Source organism: Triturus cristatus, chromosome 12 (assembly GCF_964204655.1).
Source record: "Triturus cristatus chromosome 12, aTriCri1.1, whole genome shotgun sequence".
NCBI lineage: Eukaryota > Metazoa > Chordata > Amphibia > Caudata > Salamandridae > Triturus > Triturus cristatus.
The window spans coordinates 248716412-248738153 of record NC_140595.1 but is presented as its reverse complement, the minus strand read 5'-3'; positions in this window follow the sequence as shown (position 1 = coordinate 248738153).

Sequence of the window (21742 nt, the reverse complement as noted above, 5' to 3'; positions counted from 1 at the left end):
GAAAAGGTTCTAAAGACTGCCGTACTAGCAGCACGTCACGTAACTGAGTGAGGGGGGGCATCACGCATACCACTAACCAATTAGAAGCTCATACAAAGTACCTAAACCTAAGTATCAATCCGCCCCTATCTATTAGTGACAGGACAAAGTAAGGAGTGGACGTGAGTCACTGTAGCATTACGTAACTTAATTTCTCTAAAATAAACTCGTAAAGAATCACGCTAAGCAAGCGCAAACGCAAAGCTGCAAACAAGTAAGATTAGTAGTAGCGCAGAAGAGCACCTGTGTCATAATCACAGAAGACTTTTAAACGTTATTACCCTGGAATGTATTGTAAGCAGCAACATTCTAGCTGGTTGGAAGGAAAAAAAGATATTCGCAATATATAACATAGAGCAGAAGAACAGACACAAAGTTGTAATAATTAAATAGGTACTCACCAAGCCCCGGGACCTCCACTCCTAGCAGGTCCAGCAGGTCCTGCTCACGGTCCAGGATGTCGGACCACCGGTGCGTCAGCTGTGCCTGGGTGCGCCAGACCCCAGAGATGCGTGACACTGCCCGGCGCACCTTCCCCCACCGCTGCCGACGCTCCCGGAGGCCATACCCGGACCCAGGCCTGCCACCTGCTGCCAGGGTTGAGGGGAGGTGGCGATGCACTAAGAAAATTAGTGCAGCCAACTCCACCTCCCCAAATAAGGCCCGTGCCTGCACCCCTTGTGGGCACCGCCTTCCGCAAGGAAGGCGGTCGCGGCTCTGGCTGCGCCGGCGAACAGCCCTACCCTTGGACATGGTTCTGGGGACAGGGCGGGAAAGAAAAGGTAAAATAAAAAAAGGAGTAAAGAAAATAAATAGCAGGCAATAGAAAGAGAAAAAGTAGCTAAAAAACAAAAAAAAAGTAGACAAAAACCAAAAATATAGCAGCAGGAAAATATTTAGAGAAATAATAAGTAATAAAGATCCAAAAAAAGTGGCTATAAACAAAGGATTGAAAAGATTTAGGGAGGATTGAAAATCAGGCCCCAGAACCATGCAATAGAGTGAAAAACAAGATGGCCGCGCCCATTGCGACCACGTGCGCAAGTTCGCGCAATATTTTCTCCCCGAGCAAGCAAAAAGCAACGCGATCAAGTAAAAGCGGTCGTGAACAGGAAATATCGACCGCGAACAGGCGCGAACATGCATTGCGCGACCCGGAACAGGAAGTAAGCATCGCGAGAGGGCGGGACAAGTGAAAACAAGATGGCCGCGCCCGTGAGCAACCGCATGGGTAAGTTGGCAACCCGCGATCACGCAAAAAATACCGCGGACAGGCGGCAAAAAAACTTCCGCGTCTTCGCGATATTTCCGGCGTGTTTGCGGAGATTTTCTGCATTTTCGCGATAATTTGCGAAAGTAAATTTCGCAAATTCCGCCCACCCCTAGTTAAGGTCTTAACTCTTACTCTGGCCTAATAACTAAGGTCTTAGACTCGTACTCTGGCCTACTGGTTAAGGTCTTAACTCTTACTCTGGCCCACTGGTTAAGGTCTTAACTCTTATTCTGGCCTAATAGCTAAGGTCTTAGACTCGTACTCTGGCCTAATGGTTAAGGTCTTAACTCTTACTCTGGCCTAATAGCTAAGGTCTTAACTCTTACTCTGGCCTACAGGTTAAGGTCTTAACTCTTACTCTGGCCTAATAGGTAAGGTCTTAGACTCGTACTCTGGCCTAATGGTTAAGGTCTTAACTCTTACTCTGGGCTACTGGTTAAGGTCTTAGACTCGTACTCTGGCCTACTGATTAAGGTCTTAACTCTTACTCTGGCCTACTGGTTAAGGTCTTAACTCTTACTCTGGCCTACTGGTTAAGGTCTTAACTCTTACTCTGGCCTAATAGCTAAAGTCTTAACTCTTACACTGGCCTAAAAGCTAAGGTCTTAGACTCTAACTCTGGCCTACAGGTTAAGGTCTTAACTCTTACTCTGGCCTACTGGTTAAGGTCTTAACTCTTACTCTGGCCAAATAGCAAAGGTCTTAGACTCGTACTATGGCCTACAGGTTAAGGTCTTAACTCTTACTCTGGCCTAGTGGTTAAGGTATTAACTCTTACTCTGGCCTAATAGCTAAGGTCTTAACTCTTACTCTGGCCTAATAGCTAAGGTCTTAGACTCGTACTCTGGCCTAATGGTTAAGGTCTTAACTCTTACTCTGGCCTAATAGCTAAGGTCTTAGACTCGTACTCTGGCCTAATGGTTAAGGTCTTAACTCTTACTCTGGCCTACTGGTTAAGGTCTTAACTCTTACTCTGGCCTACTGGTTAAGGTCTTAACTCTAACTCTGGCCTAATAGATAAGGTCTTAGACTCGTACTCTGGCCTAATAGCTAAGGTCTTAGACTCGTACTCTGGCCCAATGGTTAAGGTCTTAACTCTTACTCTGGCCTACTGGTTAAGGTCTTAACTCTTACTCCGGCCTAATGGTTAAGGTCTTAACTCTTACTCTGGCCTACTGGGTAAGGTCTTAACTCTTACTCTGGCCTAATAGCTAAGGTCGTAGACTCGTACTCTGGCCAACAGGTTAAGGTCTTAACTCTTACTCTGGCCTAATAGCTAAGGTCTTAACTCTTACTCTGGCCTACAGTTTAAGGTCTTAACTCTTACTCTGGCCTAATAGATAAGGTCCTAACTCTTACTCTGGCCTAATGGCTAAGGTCTTAACTCTTACTCTGGCCTACTGGTGAAGGTATTAACTCTTACTCTGGCCTAATAGCTAAGGTCTTAACTCTTACTCTGGCCTACAGTTTAAGGTCTTAACTCTTACTCTGGCCTAATAGATAAGGTCCTAACTCTTACTCCGGCCTAATGGTTAAGGTCTTAACTCTTACTCTGGCCTACTGGTGAAGGTATTAACTCTTACTCTGGCCTAATAGCTAAGGTCTTAAAATCGTACTATGGCCTACAGGTTAAGGTCTTAACTCTTACTCTGGCCTACTGGGTAAGGTCTTAACTCTTACTCTGGCCTAATAGCTAAGGTCGTAGACTCGTACTCTGGCCAACAGGTTAAAGTCTTAACTCTTACTCTGGCCTAATAGCTAAGGTCTTAACTCTTACTCTGGCCTACAGTTTAAGGTCTTAACTCTTACTCTGGCCTAATAGATAAGGTCCTAACTCTTACTCTGGCCTAATGGCTAAGGTCTTAGACTCGTACTCTGGCCTAATGGTTAAGGTCTTAACTCTTACTCTGGCCTACTGGTTAAGGTCTTAACTCTTACTCTGGCCTAATAGCTAAGGTCTTAAAATCGTACTATGGCCTACAGGTTAAGGTCTTAACTCTTACTCTGGCCTACTGGGTAAGGTCTTAACTCTTACTCTGGCCTAATAGCTAAGGTCGTAGACTCATACTCTGGCCAACAGGTTAAGGTCTTAACTCTTACTTTGGCCTAATAGCTAAGGTCTTAACTCTTACTCTGGCCTACAGTTTAAGGTCTTAACTCTTACTCTGGCCTAATAGATAAGGTCCTAATTCTTACTCTGGCCTAATGGCTAAGGTCTTAGACTCGTACTCTGACCTAATGGTTAAGGTCTTAACTCTTACTCTGGCCTACTGGTTAAGGTCTTAACTCTTACTCTGGGCTAATAGCTAAGGTCTTAACTCTTACTCTGGCCTAATAGCTAAGGTCTTAACTCTTACTCTGGCCTAATAGATACGGTCTTAGACTTGTACTCTGGCCTAATAGCTAAGGTCTTAGAGTCGTACTCTGGCCTACTGGTTAAGGTCTTAACTCTTACTCTGGCCTAATAGCTAAGGTCTTGGACTCGTACTCTGGCCTAATGGTTAAGGTCTTAAATCTTACTCTGGCCTACTGGTTAAGGTCGTAACACTTACTCTGGCCTAATAGCTAAGGTCTTAGACTCGTACTCTGGCCTAATGGTTAAGGTCTTAACTTTTACTCTGGCCTACTGGTTAAGGTCTTAACTCTTACTTTGGTCTACAGGTTAAGGTCTTAACTCTTACTCTGGCCTAATAGCTAAGGTCTTAAAGCCGTACTCTGGCCTAATAGCTAAGGTCTTAACTCTTACTCTGGCCTCCTGGTTAAGGTTTTAACACTTACTCTGGCCTACTGGTTAAGGTCTTAACTCTTACTCTGGCCTAATAGCTAAGGTATTAGACTCGTATTCTGGCCTACAGGTTAAGGTCTTAACTCTTACTCTGGCCTAATAGCTAAGGTCTTAGACTCGTACTCTGGCCTAATAGCTAAGGTCTTAACTCTTACTCTGGCCTACTGGTTAAGGTCTTAACTCTTACTCTGGCCTACTGGTTAAGGTCTTAACTCTTACTCTGGCCTAATAGCTAAGGTCTTAGACTCGTACTCTGGCCTAATGGTTAAGGTCTTAACTCTTACTCTGGCCTAATAGCTAAGGTCTTAGACTTGTCCTCTTGCCTAATAGATAAGGTCTTAACTCTTACTCTGGCCTACTGGTTAAAGTCTTAACTCTTACTCTGGCCTACTGGTTATGGTCTTAACTCTTACTCTGGCCCACTGGTTAAGGTCTTAACTTGTACTCCGGCCTAATAGCTAAGGTCTTAGACTCGTACTCTGGCCTACTGGTTAAGGTCTTAACTCTTACTCTGGCCTAATAGCTAAGGTCTTAACTCTTACTCTGGCTGAATAGCTAAGGTCTTAGACTCGTACTATGGCCTACAGGTTAAGGTCTTAACTCTTACTCTGGCCTAACAGCTAAGGTTTTAACTCTTACTCTGGCCTACTGGTTAAGGTCTTACCTCTTTCTCTGGCCTAATAGCTAAGGTCTTAACTCTTACTCTGGCCTAATAGCTAAGGTCTTAGACTCATACTCTGGCCTAATGGTTAAGGTCTTAACTCTTACTCTGGCCTTCTGGTTAAGGTCTTAACTCTTACTCTGGCCTAATAGCTAAGGTCTTAGACTTGTACTCTGGCCTACTGGTTAAGGTCTTAACTCTTACTCTGGCCTAATCGCTAAGGTCTTAGACTTGAACTCTGGTCTAATGGTTAAGGTCTTAACTCTTACTCTGGCCTAATAGCTAAGGTCTTAGACTCGTACTCTGGTCTAATGGTTAAGGTCTTTAACTCTTACTCTGGCCTACTGGTTAAGGTCTTAACTCTTACTCTGGCCTAATAGCTAAGGTCTTAGACATGTACTATGGCCTACAGGTTAAGGTCTTAACTCTTACTCTGCCCTACTGGTTAAGGTCTTAACTCTTACTCTGGCCTGATAGCTAAGGTCTTAGACTCGTACTATGGCGTACAGGTTAAGGTCTTAACTCTTACTCTGGCCTACTGGTTAAGGTCTTAACTCTTACTCTGGCCTAATAGCTAAGGTCTTAACTCTTACTCTGGCCTAATAGCTAAGGTCTTAGACTCGTACTAAGGCCCAATAGCTAAGCTCTTAGAATCGTACTATGGCCTACAGGTTAAGGTCTTAACTCTTACTCTGGCCTACTGGGTAAGGTCTTAACTCTTACTCTGGCCTACTGGTTAAGGTCTTAACTCTAACTCTGGCCTAATAGATAAGGTCTTAGACTCATACTCTGGCCTAATAGCTAAGGTCTTAGACTCGTACTCTGGCCCAATGGTTAAGGTCTTAATTCTTACTCTGGCCTACTGGTTAAGGTCTTAACTCTTACTCCGGCCTAATGGTTAAGGTCTTAACTCTTACTCTGGCCTACTGGTTAAGGTATTAACTCTTACTCTGGCCTAATAGCTAAGGTCTTAAAATTGTACTATGGCCTACAGGTTAAGGTCTTAACTCTTACTCTGGCCTACTGGGTAAGGTCTTAACTCTTACTCTGGCCTAATAGCTAAGGTCGTAGACTCGTACTCTGGCCTACTGGTTAAGGTCTTAACTCTTACTCCGGCCTAATGGTTAAGGTCTTAACTCTTACTCTGGCCTACTGGTTAAGGTATTAACTCTTACTCTGGCCTAATAGCTAAGGTCTTAAAATTGTACTATGGCCTACAGGTTAAGGTCTTAACTCTTACTCTGGCCTAATAGCTAAGGTCTTAACTCTTATTCTGGCCTAATAGCTAAGGTCTTAGACTCATACTCTGGCCTAATAGCTAAGGTCTTAACTCTTACTCTGGCCTAATAGATAAGGTCCTAACTCTTACTCTGGCCTAATGGCTAAGGTCTTAGACTCGTACTCTGGCCTAATAGCTAAGGTCTTAGAGTCGTACTCTGGCCTAATGGTTAAGGTCCTAACTCTTACTCTGGCCTACTGGTTAAGGTCTTAACTCTTACTCTGGGCTAATAGCTAAGGTCTTAACTCTTACTCTGGCCTAATAGCTAAGGTCTTAACTCTTACTCTGGCCTAATAGCTAAGGTCTTAGACTCGTACTCTGGCCTAATAGCTAAGGTCTTAGAGTCGTACTCTGGCCTACTGGTTAAGGTCTTAACTCTTACTCTGGCCTAATAGCTAAGGTCTTGGACTCGTACTCTGGCCTAATGGTTAAGGTCTTAAATCTTACTCTGGCCTACTGGTTAAGGTCTTAACACTTAACTCTGGCCTAATAGCTAAGGTCTTAGACTCGTACTCTGGCCTAATGGTTAAGGTCTTAACTTTTACTCTGGCCTACTGGTTAAGGTCTTAACTCTTACTTTGGTCTACAGGTTAAGGTCTTAACTCTTACTCTGGCCTAATAGCTAAGGTTTTAAAGCCGTACTCTGGCCTAATAGCTAAGGTCTTAACTCTTACTCTGGCCTCCTGGTTAAGGTTTTAACTCTTACTCTGGCCTACTGGTTAAGGTCTTAACTCTTACTCTGGCCTAATAGCTAAGGTATTAGACTCGTATTCTGGCCTACAGGTTAAGGTCTTAACTCTTACTCTGGCCTAATAGCTAAGGTCTTAGACTTGTCCTCTTGCCTAATAGCTAAGGGCTTAACTCTTACTCTGGCCTACTGGTTAAAGTCTTAACTCTTACTCTGGCCTACTGGTTATGGTCTTAACTCTTACTCTGGCCTACTGGTTAAGGTCTTAACTTGTACTCCGGCCTAATAGCTAAGGTCTTAGACTCGTACTCTGGCCTACTGGTTAAGGTCTTAACTCTTACTCTGGCCTAATAGCTAAGGTCTTAACTCTTACTCTGGCTGAATAGCTAAGGTCTTAGACTCGTACTATGGCCTACAGGTTGAGGTCTTAACTCTTACTCTGGCCTAACAGCTAAGGTTTTAACTCTTACTCTGGCCTACTGGTTAAGGTCTTACCTCTTTCTCTGGCCTAATAGCTAAGGTCTTAGACTCATACTCTGGCCTAATGGTTAAGGTCTTAACTCTTACTCTGGCCTTCTGGTTAAGGTCTTAACTCTTACTCTGGCCTAATAGCTAAGGTCTTAGACTCGTACTCTGGCCTAATGGTTAAGGTCTTAACTCTTACTCTGGCCTAATAGCTAAGGTCTTAACTCTTACTCTGGCCTAATAGCTAAGGTCTTAGACTTGTACTCTGGCCTACTGGTTAAGGTCTTAACTCTTACTCTGGCCTAATCGCTAAGGTCTTAGACTTGAACTCTGGTCTAATGGTTAAGGTCTTAACTCTTACTCTGGTCTAATAGCTAAGGTCTTAGACTTGTCCTCTTGCCTAATAGCTAAGGGCTTAACTCTTACTCTGGCCTACTGGTTAAAGTCTTAACTCTTACTCTGGCCTACTGGTTATGGTCTTAACTCTTACTCTGGCCTAATCGCTAAGGTCTTAGACTTGAACTCTGGTCTAATGGTTAAGGTCTTAACTCTTACTCTGGCCTACTGGTTAAGGTCTTAACTCTTACTCTGGCCTAATAGCTAAGGTCTTAACTCTTACTCTGGCTGAATAGCTAAGGTCTTAGACTCGTACTATGGCCTACAGGTTAAGGTCTTAACTCTTACTCTGGCCTAACAGCTAAGGTTTTAACTCTTACTCTGGCCTACTGGTTAAGGTCTTACCTCTTTCTCTGGCCTAATAGATAAGGTCCTAACTCTTACTCTGGCCTAATTGCTAAGGTCTTAGACTCGTACTCTGGCCTAATGGTTAAGGTCTTAACTCTTACTCTGGCCTACTGGTTAAGGTCTTAACTCTTACTCTGGGCTAATAGCTAAGGTCTTAACTCTTACTCTGGCCTAATAGCTAAGGTCTTAACTCTTACTCTGGCCTAATAGCTAAGGTCTTAACTCTTGCTCTGGCCTACTGGTTAAGGTCTTAACTCTTACTTTGGTCTACTGGTTAAGGTCTTAACTCTTACTCTGGCCTTATAGCTAAGGTCTTAGATTCGTACTCTGGCCTACAGGTTAAGGTCTTAACTCTTACTCTGGCCTAATAGCTAAGGTCTTAAAGTCGTACTCTGGCCTAATAGCTAAGGTCTTAACTCTTACTCTGGCCTCCTGGTTAAGGTTTTAACTCTTACTCTGGCCTACTGGTTAAGGTCTTAACTCTTACTCTGGCCTAATAGCTAAGGTATTAGACTCGTATTCTGGCCTACAGGTTAAGGTCTTAACTCTTACTCTGGCCTAATAGCTAAGGTCTTAGACTCGTACTCTGGCCTAATAGCTAAGGTCTTAACTCTTACTCTGGCCTACTGGTTAAGGTCTTAACTCTTACTCTGGCCTAATAGCTAAGGTCTTAGACTCGTACTCTGGCCTTCAGGTTAAGGTCTTAACTCTTACTCTGGCCTACTGGTTAAGGTCTTAACTCTTACTCTGGCCTAATAGCTAAGGTCTTAACTCTTACTCTGGCCTAATAGCTAAGGTCTTAGACTCGTACTATGGCCCAATAGCTAAGGTCTTAGAATCGTACTATGGCCTACAGGTTAAGGTCTTAACTCTTACTCTGGCCTACTGGGTAAGGTCTTAACTCTTACTCTGGCCTAATAGCTAAGGTCGTAGACTCGTACTCTGGCCAACAGGTTAAGGTCTTAACTCTTACTCTGGCCTAATAGCTAAGGTCGTAGACTCGTACTCTGGCCAACAGGTTAAGGTCTTAACTCTTACTCTGGCCTAATAGCTAAGGTTTTAAAGCCGTACTCTGGCCTAATAGCTAAGGTCTTAACTCTTACTCTGGCCTCCTGGTTAAGGTTTTAACTCTTACTCTGGCCTACTGGTTAAGGTCTTAACTCTTACTCTGGCCTAATAGCTAAGGTATTAGACTCGTATTCTGGCCTACAGGTTAAGGTCTTAACTCTTACTCTGGCCTAATAGCTAAGGTCTTAGACTTGTCCTCTTGCCTAATAGCTAAGGGCTTAACTCTTACTCTGGCCTACTGGTTAAAGTCTTAACTCTTACTCTGGCCTACTGGTTATGGTCTTAACTCTTACTCTGGCCTACTGGTTAAGGTCTTAACTTGTACTCCGGCCTAATAGCTAAGGTCTTAGACTCGTACTCTGGCCTACTGGTTAAGGTCTTAACTCTTACTCTGGCCTAATAGCTAAGGTCTTAACTCTTACTCTGGCTGAATAGCTAAGGTCTTAGACTCGTACTATGGCCTACAGGTTGAGGTCTTAACTCTTACTCTGGCCTAACAGCTAAGGTTTAACTCTTACTCTGGCCTACTGGTTAAGGTCTTACCTCTTTCTCTGGCCTAATAGCTAAGGTCTTAGACTCATACTCTGGCCTAATGGTTAAGGTCTTAACTCTTACTCTGGCCTTCTGGTTAAGGTCTTAACTCTTACTCTGGCCTAATAGCTAAGGTCTTAGACTCGTACTCTGGCCTAATGGTTAAGGTCTTAACTCTTACTCTGGCCTAATAGCTAAGGTCTTAACTCTTACTCTGGCCTAATAGCTAAGGTCTTAGACTTGTACTCTGGCCTACTGGTTAAGGTCTTAACTCTTACTCTGGCCTAATCGCTAAGGTCTTAGACTTGAACTCTGGTCTAATGGTTAAGGTCTTAACTCTTACTCTGGTCTAATAGCTAAGGTCTTAGACTTGTCCTCTTGCCTAATAGCTAAGGGCTTAACTCTTACTCTGGCCTACTGGTTAAAGTCTTAACTCTTACTCTGGCCTACTGGTTATGGTCTTAACTCTTACTCTGGCCTAATCGCTAAGGTCTTAGACTTGAACTCTGGTCTAATGGTTAAGGTCTTAACTCTTACTCTGGCCTACTGGTTAAGGTCTTAACTCTTACTCTGGCCTAATAGCTAAGGTCTTAACTCTTACTCTGGCTGAATAGCTAAGGTCTTAGACTCGTACTATGGCCTACAGGTTAAGGTCTTAACTCTTACTCTGGCCTAACAGCTAAGGTTTTAACTCTTACTCTGGCCTACTGGTTAAGGTCTTACCTCTTTCTCTGGCCTAATAGATAAGGTCCTAACTCTTACTCTGGCCTAATGGCTAAGGTCTTAGACTCGTACTCTGGCCTAATGGTTAAGGTCTTAACTCTTACTCTGGCCTACTGGTTAAGGTCTTAACTCTTACTCTGGGCTAATAGCTAAGGTCTTAACTCTTACTCTGGCCTAATAGCTAAGGTCTTAACTCTTACTCTGGCCTAATAGCTAAGGTCTTAACTCTTGCTCTGGCCTACTGGTTAAGGTCTTAACTCTTACTTTGGTCTACTGGTTAAGGTCTTAACTCTTACTCTGGCCTAATAGCTAAGGTCTTAACTCTTACTCTGGCCTAATAGCTAAGGTCTTAGACTTGTACCATGGCCTACAGGTTAAGGTCTTAACTCTTACTCTGGCCTACAGGTTAAGGTCTTAACTCTTACTCTGGCATACGGGTTAAGATCTTAACTCTTACTCTGGCCTAATAGCTAAGTTCTTAGACTTGTATTCTGGCCTAATGGCTAAGGTCTTAACTCTCACTCTGGCATAATAGCTAAGGTCTTAGACTCGTACTCTGGCCTAATGGTTAAGGTACTAACTCTTACTCTGGCCTAATAGCTAAGGTCTTAACTCTTACTCTGGCCTAATAGCTAAGGTCTTAACTCTTACTCTGGCCTACTGGTTAAGGTCTTAACTCTTACTCTGGCCTAATAGCTAAGGTCTTAGACTCATACTATGGCCTACAGGTTAAGGTCTTAACTCTTACTCTGGCCTACAGGTTAAGGTCTTAACTCTTACTCTGGCCTACTGGTTAAGGTCTTATCTCTTACTCTGGCCTAATAGCTAAGGTCTTAGACTTGTACTCTGGCCTAATGGTTAAGGTCTTAACTCTTACTCTGGCCTAATAGCTAAGGTTTTAGACTCGTACTATGGCCTACAGGTTAAGGTCTTAACTCTTACTCTGGCCTACTGGTTAAGGTCTTAACTCTTACTCTGGCCTAATGACTAAGGTCTTAGACTCGTACTCTGGCCTAATGGTTAAGGTCTTAACTCTTACTCTGGCCTAATAGCTAAGGTCTTAGACTCGTACTCTGGCCTACTGGTTAAGGTCTTAACTCTTACTCTAGCCTAATAGCTAAGGTCTTTGACTCGTACTCTGGCCTACTGGTTAAGGTCTTAACTCTTACTCTGGCCTAATAGCTAAGGTCTTAACTCTTACTCTGGCCGAATGGTTAAGGTCTTAACACTTACTCTGGCCTAATAGCTAAGGTCTTAACTCTTACTCTAGCCTAATAGTTAAGGTCTTAGACTCGTACTCTGGCCTACTGGTTAAGGTCTTAACTCTTACTCTGGCCTACTGGTTAAGGTGTTTACTCTTACTCTGTCCTAATAGCTAAGGTCTTAGACTCGTACTATGGCCTACTGGTTAAGGTCTTAACTCTTACTCTGGCCTACGGGTTAAGGTCTTAACTCTTACTCTGGCCTAATAGCTAATTTCTTAGACTTGTGCTCTGGCCTAATAGCTAAGGTCTTAACTCTTACTCTGGCATAATAGCTAAGGTCTTAGACTCGTACTCTGGCCTAATGGTTAAGGTATTAACTCTTACTCTGGCCTAATAGCTAAGGTCTTAACTCTTACTCTGGCCTAATAGCTAAGGTCATAACTCTTACTCTGGCCTACTGGTTAAGGTCTTAACTCTTACTCTGGCCTAATAGCTAAGGTCTTAACTCTTACTCTGGCCTAATAGCTAAGGTCTTAGACTCGTACTATGGCCTACAGGTTAAGGTCTTAACTCTTACTCTGGCCTACTGGTTAAGGTCTTAACTCTTACTCTGGCCTAATAGCTAAGGTCTGAGACTCGTACTCTGGCCTAATGGTTAAGGTCTTAATTCTTACTCTGGCCTAATAGCTATGGTCTTAGACTCGTACTCTGGCCTAATGGTTAAGGTCTTAACTCTTACTCTGGCCTACTGGTTAAGGTCTTAACTCTTACTCTGGCCTAATGGTTAAGGTCTTAACTCTTACTCTAGCCTAATAGCTAAGGTCTTAGACTCGTACTCTGGCCTAATGGTTAAGGTCTTAACTCTTACTCTGGCCTACTGGTTAAGGTCTTAACTCTTACTCTGGCCTACTGGTTAATGTCTTAACTCTTACTCTGGCCTAATAGCTAAGGTCTCAGACTCGTACTATGACCTACAGGTTAAGGTCTTAACTCTTACTCTGGCCTACTGGTTAAGGTCTTAACTCTTACTCTGGCCTAATAGCTAAGGTCTTAGACTCCTACTATGGCCTACAGGTTAAGGTCTTAACTCTTACACTGGCCTACTGGTTAAGGTCTTAACTCTTACTCTGGCCTAATGGCTAAGGTCTTAGACTCGTACTCTGCCCTAATGGTTAAGGTCTTAACTCTTACTCTGGCCTGGTTAAGGTCTTAACTCTTACTCTGGCCTAATAGCTAAGGTCTTACATCTTACTCTGGCCTAATATCTAAGGTCTTAGACTCGTTCTATGGCCTAAAGATTAAGGTCTTAACTCTTACTCTGGCCTACAGGTTAAGGTCTTAACTCTAACTCTGGCCTACTGGTTAAGGTCTTAACTCTTACTCTGGCCTAATAGCTAAGGTCTTAGACTCGTACTCTGGCCTAATGGTTAAGGTCTTAACTCTTACTCTGGCCTAATAGCTAAGGTCTTAACTCTTACTCTGGCCTACAGGTTAAGGTCTTAACTCTTACTCTGGCCTAATAGCTATGGTCTTAGACTCGTACTCTGGCCTAATGGTTAAGGTCTTAACTCTTACTCTGGGCTACTGGTTAAGGTCTTAGAATCGTACTCTGGCCTACTGGTTAAGGTCTTAACTCTTACTCTGGCCTACTGGTTAAGGTCTTAACTCTTACTCTAGCATAATAGCTAAAGTCTTAACTCTTACGCTGGCCTAAAAGCTAAGGTCTTAGACTCTAACTCTGGCCTACAGGTTAAGGTCTTAACTCTTACTCTGGACTACTGGTTAAGGTTTTAACTCTTACTCTGGCCAAATAGCTAAGGTCTTAGACTCATACTCTGGCCTACTGGTTAAGGTCTTAACTCTTACTCTTCTGGACTACTGGTTAAGACCTTAACTCTTACTCTGGCCTAATAGCTAAGGTCTTTGTCTCGTACTCTGGCCTACTGGTTACGGTCTTAACTCTTACTCTGGCCAAATAGCTAAGGTCTTAACTCTTACTCTGGCCTAATAGCTAAAGTCTTAACTCTTACTCTGGCCTAATGGCTAAGGTCTTAGACTCATACTCTGCCCTAATGGTTAAGGTCTTAACTCTTACTCTGGCCTACTGGTTAAGGTCTTAACTCTTACTCTGGCCTAATAGCTAAGGTCTTACATCTTACTCTGGCCTAATATCTAAGGTCTTAGACTCGTTCTATGGCCTAAAGATTAAGGTCTTAACTCTTACTCTGGCCTACAGGTTAAGGTCTTAACTCTAACTCTGGCCTACTGGTTAAGGTCTTAACTCTTACTCTGGCCTAATAGCTAAGGTCTTAGACTCGTACTATGGCCTAATGGTTAAGGTCCTAACTCTTACTCTGGCCTAATAGCTAAGGTCTTAACTCTTACTCTGGCCTAATAGCTAAGGTCTTAACTCTTACTCTGGCCTACTGGTTAAGGTCTTAACTCTTACTCTGGCCTAATAGCTAAGGTCTTAGACTCGTACTATGGCCTACAGGTTAAGGTCTTAACTCTTACTCTGGCCTACAGGTTAAGGTCTTAACTCTTACTCTGGCCTACTGGTTAAGGTCTTATCTCTTACTCTGGCCTAATAGCTAAGGTCTTAGACTTGTACTCTGGCCTAATGGTTAAGGTCTTAACTCTTACTCTGGCCTAATAGCTAAGGTTTTAGACTCGTACTATGGCCTACAGGTTAAGGTCTTAACTCTTACTCTATCCTACTGGTTAAGGTCTTAACTCTTACTCTGGCCTAATGGCTAAGGTCTTAGACTCGTACTCTGGCCTAATGGTTAAGGTCTTAACTCTTACTCTGGCCTAATAGCTAAGGTCTTAGACTCGTACTCTGGCCTACTGGTTAAGGTCTTAACTCTTACTCTGGCCTAATAGCTAAGGTCTTTGACTCGTACTCTGGCCTACTGGTTAAGGTCTTAACTCTTACTCTGGCCTAATAGCTAAGGTCTTAACTCTTACTCTGGCCGAATGGTTAAGGTCTTAACACTTACTCTGGCCTAATAGCTAAGGTCTTAACTCTTACTCTAGCCTAATAGCTAAGGTCTTAGACTCGTACTCTGGCCTACTGGTTAAGGTCTTAACTCTTACTCTGGCCTACTGGTTAAGGTGTTTACTCTTACTCTGTCCTAATAGCTAAGGTCTTAGACTCGTACTATGGCCTACTGGTTAAGGTCTTAACTCTTACTCTGGCCTACGGGTTAAGGTCTTAACTCTTACTCTGGCCTAATAGCTAATTTCTTAGACTTGTGCTCTGGCCTAATAGCTAAGGTCTTAACTCTTACTCTGGCATAATAGCTAAGGTCTTAGACTCGTACTCTGGCCTAATGGTTAAGGTATTAACTCTTACTCTGGCCTAATAGCTAAGGTCTTAACTCTTACTCTGGCCTAATAGCTAAGGTCATAACTCTTACTCTGGCCTACTGGTTAAGGTCTTAACTCTTACTCTGGCCTAATAGCTAAGGTCTTAACTCTTACTCTGGCCTAATAGCTAAGGTCTTAGACTCGTACTATGGCCTACAGGTTAAGGTCTTAACTCTTACTCTGGCCTACTGGTTAAGGTCTTAACTCTTACTCTGGCCTAATAGCTAAGGTCTGAGACTCGTACTCTGGCCTAATGGTTAAGGACTTAATTCTTACTCTGGCCTAATAGCTATGGTCTTAGACTCGTACTCTGGCCTAATGGTTAAGGTCTTAACTCTTACTCTGGCCTACTGGTTAAGGTCTTAACTCTTACTCTGGCCTAATGGTTAAGGTCTTAACTCTTACTCTAGCCTAATAGCTAAGGTCTTAGACTCGTACTCTGGCCTAATGGTTAAGGTCTTAACTCTTACTCTGGCCTACTGGTTAAGGTCTTAACTCTTACTCTGGCCTACTGGTTAATGTCTTAACTCTTACTCTGGCCTAATAGCTAAGGTCTCAGACTCGTACTATGACCTACAGGTTAAGGTCTTAACTCTTACTCTGGCCTACTGGTTAAGGTCTTAACTCTTACTCTGGCCTAATAGCTAAGGTCTTAGACTCATACTATGGCCTACAGGTTAAGGTCTTAACTCTTACACTGGCCTACTGGTTAAGGTCTTAACTCTTACTCTGGCCTAATGGCTAAGGTCTTAGACTCGTACTCTGCCCTAATGGTTAAGGTCTTAACTCTTACTCTGGCCTACTGGTTAAGGTCTTAACTCTTACTCTGGCCTAATAGCTAAGGTCTTACATCTTACTCTGGCCTAATATCTAAGGTCTTAGACTTGTTCTATGGCCTAAAGATTAAGGTCTTAACTCTTACTCTGGCCTACAGGTTAAGGTCTTAACTCTAACTCTGGCCTACTGGTTAAGGTCTTAACTCTTACTCTGGCCTAATAGCTAAGGTCTTAGACTCGTACTCTGGCCTAATGGTTAAGGTCTTAACTCTTACTCTGGCCTAATAGCTAAGGTCTTAACTCTTACTCTGGCCTACAGGTTAAGGTCTTAACTCTTACTCTGGCCTAATAGCTATGGTCTTAGACTCGTACTCTGGCCTAATGGTTAAGGTCTTAACTCTTACTCTGGGCTACTGGTTAAGGTCTTAGAATCGTACTCTGGCCTACTGGTTAAGGTCTTAACTCTTACTCTGGCCTACTGGTTAAGGTCTTAACTCTTACTCTAGCATAATAGCTAAAGTCTTAACTCTTACGCTGGCCTAAAAGCTAAGGTCTTAGACTCTAACTCTGGCCTACAGGTTAAGGTCTTAACTCTTACTCTGGCCTACTGGTTAAGGTTTTAACTCTTACTCTGGCCAAATAGCTAAGGTCTTAGACTCGTACTCTGGCCTACTGGTTAAGGTCTTAACTCTTACTCTTCTGGACTACTGGTTAAGACCTTAACTCTTACTCTGGCCTAATAGCTAAGGTCTTTGTCTCGTACTCTGGCCTACTGGTTACGGTCTTAACGCTTACTCTGGCCAAATAGCTAAGGTCTTAACTCTTACTCTGGCCTAATAGCTAAAGTCTTAACTCTTACTCTGGCCTAATGGCTAAGGTCTTAGACTCATACTCTGCCCTAATGGTTAAGGTCTTAACTCTTACTCTGGCCTACTGGTTAAGGTCTTAACTCTTACTCTGGCCTAATAGCTAAGGTCTTACATCTTACTCTGGCCTAATATCTAAGGTCTTAGACTCGTTCTATGGCCTAAAGATTAAGGTCTTAACTCTTACTCTGGCCTACAGGTTAAGGTCTTAACTCTAACTCTGGCCTACTGGTTAAGGTCTTAACTCTTACTCTGGCCTAATAGCTAAGGTCTTAGACTCGTACTATGGCCTACAGGTTAAGGTCTTAACTCTTACTCTGGCCTACAGGTTAAGGTCTTAACTCTTACTCTGGCCTACGGGTTAAGGTCTTAACTCTTACTCTGGCCTGATAGCTAAGGTCTTAGACTCGTACTCTGGCGTAATAGCTAAGGTCTTAACTCTTACTCTGGCCTAATAGCTAAGGTCTTAACTCTTACTCTGGCCTACTGGTTAAAGTCTTAACTCTTACTCTGGCCTAATAGCTAAGGTCTTAACTCTTACTCTGGCCTACTAGCTAAGGTCTTAGACTTGTACTATGGCCTACTGGTTAAGGTCTTAACTCTTACTCTGGCCTAATAGCTAAGGTCTTAACTCTTACTCTGGCCTAATAGCTAAGGTCTTAACTCTTACTCTGGCCTAATATCTAAGGTCTTAGACTCGTACTATGGCCTACAGGTTAAGGTCTTAACTCTTACTCTGGCCTACAGGTTAAGGTCTTAACTCTTACTCTGGCCTACTGGTTAAGGTCTTATCTCTTACTCTGGCCTAATAGCTAAGGTCTTAGACTTGTACTCTGGCCTAATGGTTAAGGTCTTAATTCTTACTCTGGCCTAATAGCTATGGTCTTAGACTCGTACTCTGGCCTAATAGCTAAGGTCTTAACTCTTACTCTGGCCTAATAGCTAAGGTCTTAGACTCGTACTATGGCCTACAGGTTAAGGTCTTAACTCTTACTCTGGCCTACAGGTTAAGGTCTTAACTCTTACTCTGGCCTACTGGTTAAGGTCTTATCTCTTACTCTGGCCTAATAGCTAAGGTCTTAGACTTGTACTCTGGCCTAATGGTTAAGGTCTTAACTCTTACTCTGGCCTAATAGCTAAGGTTTTAGACTCGTACTATGGCCTACAGGTTAAGGTCTTAACTCTTACTCTATCCTACTGGTTAAGGTCTTAACTCTTACTCTGGCCTAATGGCTAAGGTCTTAGACTCGTACTCTGGCCTAATGGTTAAGGTCTTAACTCTTACTCTGGCCTAATAGCTAAGGTCTTAGACTCGTACTCTGGCCTACTGGTTAAGGTCTTAACTCTTACTCTGGCCTAATAGCTAAGGTCTTTGACTCGTACTCTGGCCTACTGGTTAAGGTCTTAACTCTTACTCTGGCCTAATAGCTAAGGTCTTAACTCTTACTCTGGCCAAATGGTTAAGGTCTTAACACTTACTCTGGCCTAATAGCTAAGGTCTTAACTCTTACTCTAGCCTAATAGCTAAGGTCTTAGACTCGTACTCTGGCCTACTGGTTAAGGTCTTAACTCTTACTCTGGCCTACTGGTTAAGGTGTTTACTCTTACTCTGTCCTAATAGCTAAGGTCTTAGACTCGTACTATGGCCTACTGGTTAAGGTCTTAACTCTTACTCTGGCCTACGGGTTAAGGTCTTAACTCTTACTCTGGCCTAATAGCTAATTTCTTAGACTTGTGCTCTGGCCTAATAGCTAAGGTCTTAACTCTTACTCTGGCATAATAGCTAAGGTCTTAGACTCGTACTCTGGCCTAATGGTTAAGGTATTAACTCTTACTCTGGCCTAATAGCTAAGGTCTTAACTCTTACTCTGGCCTAATAGCTAAGGTCATAACTCTTACTCTGGCCTACTGGTTAAGGTCTTAACTCTTACTCTGGCCTAATAGCTAAGGTCTTAACTCTTACTCTGGCCTAATAGCTAAGGTCTTAGACTCGTACTATGGCCTACAGGTTAAGGTCTTAACTCTTACTCTGGCCTACTGGTTAAGGTCTTAACTCTTACTCTGGCCTAATAGCTAAGGTCTGAGACTCGTACTCTGGCCTAATGGTTAAGGACTTAATTCTTACTCTGGCCTAATAGCTATGGTCTTAGACTCGTACTCTGGCCTAATGGTTAAGGTCTTAACTCTTACTCTGGCCTACTGGTTAAGGTCTTAACTCTTACTCTGGCCTAATGGTTAAGGTCTTAACTCTTACTCTAGCCTAATAGCTAAGGTCTTAGACTCGTACTCTGGCCTAATGGTTAAGGTCTTAACTCTTACTCTGGCCTACTGGTTAAGGTCTTAACTCTTACTCTGGCCTACTGGTTAATGTCTTAACTCTTACTCTGGCCTAATAGCTAAGGTCTCAGACTCGTACTATGACCTACAGGTTAAGGTCTTAACTCTTACTCTGGCCTACAGGTTAAGGTCTTAACTCTTACTCTGGCCTAATAGCTAAGGTCTTAGACTCATACTATGGCCTACAGGTTAAGGTCTTAACTCTTACACTGGCCTACTGGTTAAGGTCTTAACTCTTACTCTGGCCTAATGGCTAAGGTCTTAGACTCGTACTCTGCCCTAATGGTTAAGGTCTTAACTCTTACTCTGGCCTACTGGTTAAGGTCTTAACTCTTACTCTGGCCTAATAGCTAAGGTCTTACATCTTACTCTGGCCTAATATCTAAGGTCTTAGACTCGTTCTATGGCCTAAAGATTAAGGTCTTAACTCTTACTCTGGCCTACAGGTTAAGGTCTTAACTCTAACTCTGGCCTACTGGTTAAGGTCTTAACTCTTACTCTGGCCTAATAGCTAAGGTCTTAGACTCGTACTCTGGCCTAATGGTTAAGGTCTTAACTCTTACTCTGGCCTAATAGCTAAGGTCTTAACTCTTACTCTGGCCTACAGGTTAAGGTCTTAACTCTTACTCTGGCCTAATAGCTATGGTCTTAGACTCGTACTCTGGCCTAATGGTTAAGGTCTTAACTCTTACTCTGGGCTACTGGTTAAGGTCTTAGAATCGTACTCTGGCCTACTGGTTAAGGTCTTAACTCTTACTCTGGCCTACTGGTTAAGGTCTTAACTCTTACTCTAGCATAATAGCTAAAGTCTTAACTCTTACGCTGGCCTAAAAGCTAAGGTCTTAGACTCTAACTCTGGCCTACAGGTTAAGGTCTTAACTCTTACTCTGGCCTACTGGTTAAGGTTTTAACTCTTACTCTGGCCAAATAGCTAAGGTCTTAGACTCGTACTCTGGCCTACTGGTTAAGGTCTTAACTCTTACTCTTCTGGACTACTGGTTAAGACCTTAACTCTTACTCTGGCCTAATAGCTAAGGTCTTTGTCTCGTACTCTGGCCTACTGGTTACGGTCTTAACTCTTACTCTGGCCAAATAGCTAAGGTCTTAACTCTTACTCTGGCCTAATAGCTAAAGTCTTAACTCTTACTCTGGCCTAATGGCTAAGGTCTTAGACTCATACTCTGCCCTAATGGTTAAGGTCTTAACTCTTACTCTGGCCTACTGGTTAAGGTCTTAACTCTTACTCTGGCCTAATAGCTAAGGTCTTACATCTTACTCTGGCCTAATATCTAAGGTCTTAGACTCGTTCTATGGCCTAAAGATTAAGGTCTTAACTCTTACTCTGGCCTACAGGTTAAGGTCTTAACTCTAACTCTGGCCTACTGGTTAAGGTCTTAACTCTTACTCTGGCCTAATAGCTAAGGTCTTAGACTCGTACTATGGCCTACAGGTTAAGGTCTTAACTCTTACTCTGGCCTACAGGTTAAGGTCTTAACTCTTACTCTGGCCTACGGGTTAAGGTCTTAACTCTTACTCTGGCCTGATAGCTAAGGTCTTAACTCTTACTCTGGCCTAATAGCTAAGGTCTTAACTCTTACTCTGGCCTAATAGCTAAGGTCTTAACTCTTACTCTGGCCTACTGGTTAAAGTCTTAACTCTTACTCTGGCCTAATAGCTAAGGTCTTAACTCTTACTCTGGCCTACTAGCTAAGGTCTTAGACTTGTACTATGGCCTACTGGTTAAGGTCTTAACTCTTACTCTGGCCTAATAGCTAAGGTCTTAACTCTTACTCTGGCCTAATAGCTAAGGTCTTAACTCTTACTCTGGCCTAATATCTAAGGTCTTAGACTCGTACTATGGCCTACAGGTTAAGGTCTTAACTCTTACTCTGGCCTACAGGTTAAGGTCTTAACTCTTACTCTGGCCTACTGGTTAAGGTCTTATCTCTTACTCTGGCCTAATAGCTAAGGTCTTAGACTTGTACTCTGGCCTAATGGTTAAGGTCTTAATTCTTACTCTGGCCTAATAGCTATGGTCTTAGACTCGTACTCTGGCCTAATAGCTAAGGTCTTAACTCTTACTCTGGCCTAATAGCTAAGGTCTTAGACTCGTACTATGGCCTACAGGTTAAGGTCTTAACTCTTACTCTGGCCTACTGGTTAAGGTCTTAACTCTTACTCTGGCCTAATGGTTAAGCTCTTAACTCTTACTCTGGCCTAATAGCTAAGGTCTTAGACTCGTACTCTGGCCTAATGGTTAAGGTCTTAACTCTTACTCTGGCCTACTGGTTAAGGTCTTAACTCTTACTCTGGCCTACTGGTTAAGGTCTTAACTCTTACTCTGGCCTACTGGTTAAGGTTTTAACTCTTACTCTGGCCTACTGGGTAAGGTCTTAACTCTTACTCTGGCCTAATAGCTAAGGTCTTAGACCCGTACTCTGGCCTAATGGTTAAGGTCTTAACTCTAACTCTGGCTTAATAGCTAAGGTCTCAGACTCATACTATGGCCTGCAAGTTAAGGTCTCAGACTCGTACTATGGCCTACTGGTTAATGTCTTAACTCTTACTCTGGCCTAATAGCTAAGGTCTTAGACTCGTACTATGGCCTACAGGTTAAGGTCTTATCTCTTAGTCTGGCCTACTGGTTAAGGTCTTAACTCTTACTCTGGCCTAATGGCTAAGGTCTTAGACTCGTACTCTGGCCTAATGGTTAAGGTCTTAACTCTTACTCTGGCCTAATAGCTAAGGTCTTAACTCTTACTCTGGCCTAATGGTTAAGGTCTTAACTCTCACTCTGGCCTACTTGTTAAGGTCTTAACCCTTACTCTGGCCTAATAGCTAAGGTCTTAACCCTTACACTGGCCTAATGGCTAAGGTCTTAACACTTACTCTGGCCTACTGGTTAAGGTCTTAACTCTTACTCTGGCCTAATA